This window comes from Eulemur rufifrons, chromosome 30 (assembly GCF_041146395.1).
Source record: "Eulemur rufifrons isolate Redbay chromosome 30, OSU_ERuf_1, whole genome shotgun sequence".
Lineage (NCBI taxonomy): Eukaryota > Metazoa > Chordata > Mammalia > Primates > Lemuridae > Eulemur > Eulemur rufifrons.
In genome coordinates, this window is record NC_091012.1 from 30,183,493 (window position 1) to 30,191,952 (window position 8,460).

The 8,460-nt window shown below is 35.8% G+C and overlaps 1 pseudogene; it reads right to left on the reverse strand.

The window, feature by feature from the left end:
- Window positions 1–4,369: 4,369 nt before the first annotated feature.
- LOC138379200 (small nucleolar RNA U3) lies at window positions 4,370–4,451 on the reverse strand (annotated as a pseudogene).
- Window positions 4,452–8,460: the final 4,009 nt, after the last annotated feature.

The window sequence follows — 8,460 nt, forward strand, 5'->3', positions numbered from 1 at the left end:
CTCGTTATCCTGTCTTGGGATAAGACAGACAAAAGGTTCATTGAAGTGACCTGGAGTTCCAAGGGAGAGTGGGTGAGGGGAGCTCGTTCTGAAAGCTATATGTGTTGCTACTCCTAAGCACAGGTACTGTGATTTGAATGTCCCATTCAAGACTCATGTTGAAATTTAATTGCCATTGTCATAGTATTAAGAGTTGTAACCATTAAGAGATTAGGCTATTAGAGCTCTGCCATCATGAATGGATTAATGTCATTATCCTGGGAATGGATTATTATAAAAGTTAAGTTTGGTCTTCACTTGCTCACCCACTCTTGCCCTTTCTTGCCATCCTGCCTTCCCTTATGGGATGATGCGGCATGAAGGTTTTCCAGATGCCAGCACTATGCTCTTTGACTTCTCAACCTCCAGACTCATAAGACCCCCAAATTTCTGTTCATTATAAATACACAGTCTGTGGTATTCCATTAAAACAACAGAAAATTGACTAAGACAGCAGGAAAAGCTACAGCTAATGTGACTGTTTGGGGCTCTGTCCTGAGGAAGAACATCACTACTGAGCTTCTGCCAAAATATCAATGGGTACTTCAAAGAAACCCATACAAGCTGACCTGGTCAGAGGTATCAGAGTGTGGTAAATACAAGCATGTACTCAGGAGTCTCCCTGCCTTGGTTTGAGCCCTAGCTCTGATCCTTACTAGTTGTATGACCTTGCAATTTTTCACTTTGTCCCTCAGTTTCCTTACCAGTAAAATGGGGGTAATTCTACAATATATATCACAGATTGTTGAGAAGGTTAATACATGTAAAACATATAAAACAATATCTGGAGCAGGGTTATTGCTCAGTGTGTGCTTGCTTTTATCACCAATCTTGATTTTTCCTCCTACCTCTACTGTCATGAATTGTTGTGCATATTAAAGGTGAATAATGAAGTCAGGTTTCCCAAGAGAAAGTAATGCTGTCTTATTATTTTCAAATCTCAGTTTCCCTCAAATTGGTGTTGGCTAACTAAAATATGAGGAAATGATACTCAACAAAGTAAAACACCCATGTGAATAATTGAAATGGATGTCAAAAACTTTATAGCTAGAGATAGAAAGCGTTTAAGAGATTATTTAATAAAATCCCTTTTCTTTACCAATGGATAAAACAAGGTTGGGAGAAGTAGAGTGACTTGCCCAAGGTCATACAAAAAGTTAATGGTGGCATTACCACTACATATAGTCGATCATTCTTTCAAAGATAACATGTTTAGACATAATTAGAGTAATAAGAGCTGAGATATAGGGTCACAAGAATGAAACAGGATGTACCATTATGCCAGGAACACCCTTACTCAGGAGAAGTTTTCAAATTTCACTTCAATTAAGCAATTTTCTTGGGTGATCATTTAAGATTGAACCATTGTGCCTCAGTAGGGGAAAAAAACTGTATTAACCAATGTAATTATTTTTGTAGGTTGTTTTAAATATGATGATTTTGTTATTTTTGTTGCCTCATAGGGTCTCAGGATTATTTATGCAAACTAAATTGGGATTGGTGATATACTTAAATAGAGTAACCTAGAAAAGAGACATTTTGGAAAATTCCAGATGGAAGAGTAAGAACACACTCAAACCATTTGAAAGGTCACTTGCTTGTAAAACAGTCCAGTGCTACTAAAAGTAAGGGCTTGCATTTTGAATTATTCCCCCTCAAGAGACTAATTTAGAAGCTTATCATGATGATACTAAATTCAATATTAAGACAGCATTGCAGCTTTGGTTGCTATGGAGATAATGGGACTCCAACAGAGGCTAAAGTAGACTGCTCTTGTGCTATCAACATGGGAAATGCAGACTTATATACATATAATTTTATGATGCATTTTTGGTAATTATAAAATAATGTAGGTTTATTGTTTAAAATTTAAAAAATGCAAATATTTTCTACCATTCTGTGTTTTTTTTTTTATTCTGTTGATTATTTTCTTTGTTGTGTAGAAGCTTCTTAGTTTTATATAATCCCATTTATCTCTTTTTGCTTTTGTTGCCTGGGCTTTGTGGTCTTATTTATAAAATCTTTCCCCAGATCAATGTTCTGGAGCATTTCCCCAATGTTTTCTTCCAGTAGTTTTATAGTTTCAGGTCTCACATTTAGGTCTTTAATCCATTTTTTACTTGATTTTTGTATATGATGAGAGATGGTTGTCTAGTTCAATTCTTCTACAGGGGGATACCCAGTTTTTTGACAACCATTTATTCAAAAGACTGTCCTTTCCCCAATGAATGTTCCTGAAATCTTTGTCAAAAATCAGTTGGCTATAAATACGTGAATTTATTTCTGGTTTCTCTATTTTGTTCCATTGGTCTATATGCCTATTTTTTTTTTTTTGTTTTTTTTTTTTTTTTGTTTTTTTGTTTGTTTTTTTCTTCTTTTTTTTTCTTTTTTTTCTTTTTCTTATTTCTTTTTTTTTTTATTTAATTTTACAGAATCAGCCGGGCGCGGTGGCTCACGCCTGTAATCCTAGCACTCTGGGAGGCCGAGGCGGGTGGATTGCTCAAGGTCAGGAGTTCGAGACCAGCCTGAGCGAGACCCCGTCTCTACTAAAAATAGAACGACATTATATGGACAACTAAAAATCTATATAGAAAAAATTAGCCGGGCATAGTGGCGCATGCCTGTAGTCCCAGCTACTCGGGAGGCTGAGGCAGTAGGATCGCTTAAGCCGAGGAGTCTGAGGTTGCTGTGAGCTAAGCTGACGCCACGGCACTCACTCTAGCCTGGGCAACAAAGTGAGACTCTGTCTCAACAAAAAAAAAAAAAAAAAAAAAAAAATAATTTTACAGAATCAAAGAGTCTAACAGTATATCTTGTTAGATACAGTATGTCCTCATAATGTATACATTATTTCTTGTACAATGATATGAAATAATATGGGAAATATTCATGATAAATTATTAAGTGAACAGTGCAAGTTAAAAACAATAGTTTCATATTTTTCCCCACCCCCCCCTTTCCCGAGTCAGCACCTTCAAGTGTTACCACTCCCCATACGGTGCGCAACACACTCATTGTGTAGGCATACCCCCATCCCCTCCCCCACCGCCCACCTCACTCCGATATCCGATCGGTGTCGTTCCCAGATGTGTATTTAGGTGATGATCAGGGAAACCAATTTTCTGGTGAGTACATGTGATGCTTGTTTTTCCATTCTTGGGATACTTCACTTAATACAATGGGTTCCAACTCTCTCCAGGAGAACCATAGAGATGTTGTATCTTCATCATTCCTTATAGCTGAGTAGTATTCCATGGTATACATATACCACAGCTTACTAATCCAATCATGTATTGATGGGCATTTGGGTTGTTTCCACATCTTTGCTATTGTGAATTGTGCTGCTATAAACATTTGGGTACACGTGCCTTTGTTACAGAATGACCTTTTTTCCTTTGGGTATATGCCTAGTAATGGGATTGCTGGGTCAAATGGCAGGTCTACTTGAATCTGTTTAAGATACCTCCATAATGCTTTCCACAGGGGTTGCACTAGTTTGCAGTCCCACCAGCAGTGTATTAGTGTTCCTGTCTCTCCACACCCACGCCAACATGTGTTGTTTTGGGTTTTTTTGATAAAGGCCATTCTCACTGGGGTTAAGTGATATCTCATTGTGGTTTTGATTTGCATTTCCCTGATGATTAGAGATGTTGAACACTTTTTCATATGTTTGTTAGCCATTTTTATATCTTCTTTTGAAAAATTTCTATTCATGTCCTTTGCCCACTTTTTGATAGGGTTGCTTGATTTTTTCTTGCTGATTTTCCTGAGTTCTAAATAGATTCTTGTTATCAGTCCTTTATCTGATGTGTAGTATGCAAAAATTTTTTCCCATTCTGTAGGTGGTCTGTTTATTCTCGTGAGTGTTTCTTTGGCTGTATATGCCTATTTTTATGCCAGTACTGTGCTGTTTTGGTTGCTATAGTTTTGTACTGTATTCTGAAATCTGGTAGTGTGGTGCCTGCAGCTTTGTTCTTTTGCTCAGGATTGCATTGGCCATTTGGGGTCTTTTGTGGTTCCATACAAATTTTAGGATTGTTTTGTCAATTTCTGTGAAGAATGTCTTGGCATTTTGTTAGGGACTGTACTGAGCTGGTGTATTGCTTTGAGCAGTATGGTTATTCATCTGACAGGAGATTAATTCCCAGAATATACAAGAAAGAAAGAAAAAAACAAACAAACAAAAACCCGATAACCTGATTAAAACATAGGCAAATGATCTGAATAGACATTTCTCAAAAGAAGACACACAAAGGGCCACAAAACATATGCAAAAATGCTCAACATCACTACTCATCGGGGAAATGCAAATGAAAACCACAGTAATATATCATCTCACCCATGTTAAAATGACTACTATCAAAAATACAAAAGTAATGAACTATAGAAATGATCCCTGAAAGTATAGTCTTCTGCCTGACTCCAGGAAACACGTCAGTAATGGATGTGCAAAGGAAAGCCTGTTTTACATTTTATTATAATTTTAAATGAATTTTAATGAAAAAAGAATGCTGAAGAATGAATCTGTAAAAATGAATTAACTGTTTATATTGACTTTTTGACTTTCATGTTGCCCTTCATCTGTCATTAATGAATAGTTTGCACTGGGTTGTGGTAGGACAGAGATGACATTAGAGCATAAACATTAGAGAATAGAGCCTTTTTGCCTAATCCCAGCAGCAGCATCCCCCCATGTTTGCTTTCCCCACTGCCCCCATGCCCTGTTGATGCCCCAAATAAATGCTACATTATGAGAAAAAAATACAAAAGTAACAGATGCTGGAAAGAATGTGGAGGAAAGGGAACATTTATATACTGTTTGTGGGAATGTAAAGCAGTACAGCCATTCTGGAAAAACAGTATATAGTTTCCTCACTTCGAGGGCTTGTTAAAATAGTTTGTTGGGAACCATCCTGTGAGTTTCTAATTCAGTAGGTTCGGGGTGATGCCTGAGAACTTGCGCTTCTAACAAGTTGCCAGATGATGCTCATGCTGTGGGTCCATGAGCAATTTTGAGAATCACTGGGACAGAGAAGAGTGGTGGTATTGGGGTGACTATTTTAAACAGAATTGTCAAGGAAGTATTCTGAGGAGATGAGATGAGACATGACAAGATGAGAAAGAAGCCCGACAATAACTGAGAAGAAGGAGGTTTTGGTAGAAAACGGAAAAGCAAAAAGTTGTGAAGATTGGAATGGGCTTGTGTGTTCTTTGAGGAACAGAAGGAAGGAAAGAAGTCCAGCGTGACTGTAGCACATAGCACATGAATGAGTGGCAGAATAAATGAGTAGTTTGATCAATTTCAGGGGCATCTGTTCTGTTCTCTTTAACCTCTCTTTCAATTTTTGAGCAAAAGCAATATTGTTTTAATATTTCTTTGCATAAATCACTAGTTGTTTTACAACTACAGGGGTAAGACATATGTGAACCTGTAGGAGCTAATATTTGTTTTAATAGTTTTCCAATTTATTTTATAATTATGGTCATAAATTCCCTAAATGAAATAATTTCTTATCCTCTTTTACAATAGTTATATTTATTTTAACCATTTCATATGTTAATGCCTTGACTATATATATTTTCAAAACAATGATTTTCTTGTTTCTGGTTTAATTTCTCATAATTAAGCATAACAAGAAAATCCAATAAGAAAATATTCTGCTATTTATTTTTCTCTAATAACCAGGCTCAATGAACATATAAAAGATCTTCAACCTCATAAATAAATAAAGTAATGCAAATTAAAACAGTAACAAAGCACAGTTTGTCACCTATCATGACAATGGGGAAAAATTGATATACTCAATTGCTGACATAGTTATGAGAGAACAAATACTTATATTCCGATATATTTTGAATATTCTGAAAATGTACTTTTGGTTTTCTCATTAGCTCAATGTGTATTGATTAGGGATCTTTGTTTTACCCAGAACATGTAGGTAGGCTCTGTTTTAAAACTGAAGTGAGGTATCACAAGAATGGAAGAAAGGCACCACATATACTCACCATCAAACTGGCACTGACTGATCAACACTAAGGTGCTCACACAGTAGTAATATTCTTTGGGGGTAGGGAGTTTGGGGGTGAGTAAACTCACAACTAATGGACGTGGTGAGTGTTGTAGGTGGGGAAAGGGTAAGCGTCTAATCCTGGCTTGGGTGAGGAAAAGTCATAACATGTAACCAAAATGTTTGTACCCCCATAATATCCTGAAATAAAAATAAATAAATAAAAGTGCTGCTTTTATTTTTACTGCATCATGGTCATAGAATTTGCCCTACTCATTTTTCCACATTTAAAATTTACTGAGTTATTTTGGGGGAGAGGTTAGTAACTGATCTCCCATCTTTTTTTTTTTTTAATTTCAGCATATTATGGGAGTACAAAAGTTTAGGTTACGTATATTGTCCTTGCCCCCTCACCCCCAAATCAGAGCTTCTAGTGTGTCCATCCCCTAGACAGTGTGCATCACACTCATTATGTATGTATACACCCATCCCCTATCCCCCCACATCTGCCCGACACCCGATTAATGTTATTCCTAAATGTGCTCTTAGGTGATGAAGTGATCTCCCATCTTACCGCATCATATATGCTTTTATAAAAGGGATATTTATAATATATTCACATAAATGAAATATTTATATCATGTTTATGTTCTACAAAATAGGTAGAAAATGTTTGCACTCCATTCATCCATGTTGATTATATTTTTCAGGTCTTTTGTTAGCAAATTGTGGCCTAGAAGACAAATCTTGTCAGCCACCTGTGTTGTAAATAGTTTTATGGGAACTCAGCCACACCCATCATCTATACATTGTTTTATGGCTGCTTTAACTCTGCAACAATAGAGTTGTATGGTGGCCTGAAAATCTTAAAATATTTACTTTGCCCCTTTACAGAAAAATACACTCCAGTTCTATTTTTGTTTGTTTGTTTATTTGTCAAACTAGAGGTGCATTTTTAAAAAGCTCTGGTAATTATATTTATCGTCAATTTCTTATTCTTCTTAAATAGATCTTGACTTTACATATTTGCCACATAAAAGTCATGGCTATCCTATAAAATAACATTCTTTGCCACATTTAGTACATTTTGTCTTAGGCTCTACTTGCAAACAATCTTGTTAGTCCTGCATTTGTTGTACATTTGCTTAGTAAATCTTTGCCTGCTATCTTATTTTTAATCTCCCTCCATTGCATTGGGAGCAGGGCTTGGGTGAATAGGAAACATTCTGAATGTCTCATAAAGTGGTTTCCAGGCACAAGGTACATGAGATTCCAAGCTCATGGTCTTTAGTTCAGGCCTCCAACTTTCTGATCATGGAACGTGAGGTGTGAGTGGATGGAAGCTTTTTTTCCTCTTCCGTATGTGGTCATGTTTCAGAAGTTTAGGCATAAGTTGACTTCCAAATATATTATTTCAGTTGGGGCCATCTGTTTTAAGAGTAATTCTTTCTGGTGATCAACATATTATTTATTGATATCCTTAGTTTCCAGAGCTGTATTAACTTTGCAGCTTTTCATGTGTTATCTTGAATTTAATATTTTCAGTGATGGGGTGGGTAAAGAAGGTAAATTAGGTACAACTAGCTTAATATATCACAACTCACAATCCCACATTAATTTTTAGAGATACCTAAATATTGGGTAATTTTAATTAAATTACTTAACTTTTAAGCTGCTATTATATTTGTATAATGCTGAATGTGGCATTCACACATTCCTTGAATGTGTATTGAACTCCTGCTATGTCTCAGGTAGTGTTCAAGGTGTTGGAGTTATCAATGTGAATAAAACTGAATCCTTACTTTGAGAATGTCAGCTTAATGTGTGAGAGAGAAATGAAATTGGCAATTTTAACAGTATGAGTTCAGGGATAAGAACATGGTTGTAGTATTCACTTATTTAATCCAGACCTTAAAATATAAATTGCACTTTATATTAAAATATCAAATGCATGTATGCGTTATACATGTATAATTACTATTTATAGAAATGACAGTTTTTTCAACAAATGGTGCCATAACGATTGAATATCTATATCCAAAAAAAATGATTCTAGACATCAACTGACATTAATCCTTTCCAAAAAATTAACTCAAAATGGATGATAAACCTAAATGTAAAATGCAAAACTATAAAACTTCTAGATTATAACATAAGAGAAAATCTATATGACTTTGGGTTTAGTGATGACTTATGAGATATAATACCAAAAGTAGCACACAAGCAAGAAAAAACGGATAAGTTGGACTTCATTAAAATTAATAGCCAAAAACTTCTCCACTCTTAATTCAGACTGTTATACCTCAGCTAAAACATTAACATTTTAAGCCATGACATGGTGAGTCACCATCCAGACAACAATTCAGCTTGGTTAGTGTCACCATCCTTGTCTGTTATGCAGGATTTGTGCAAT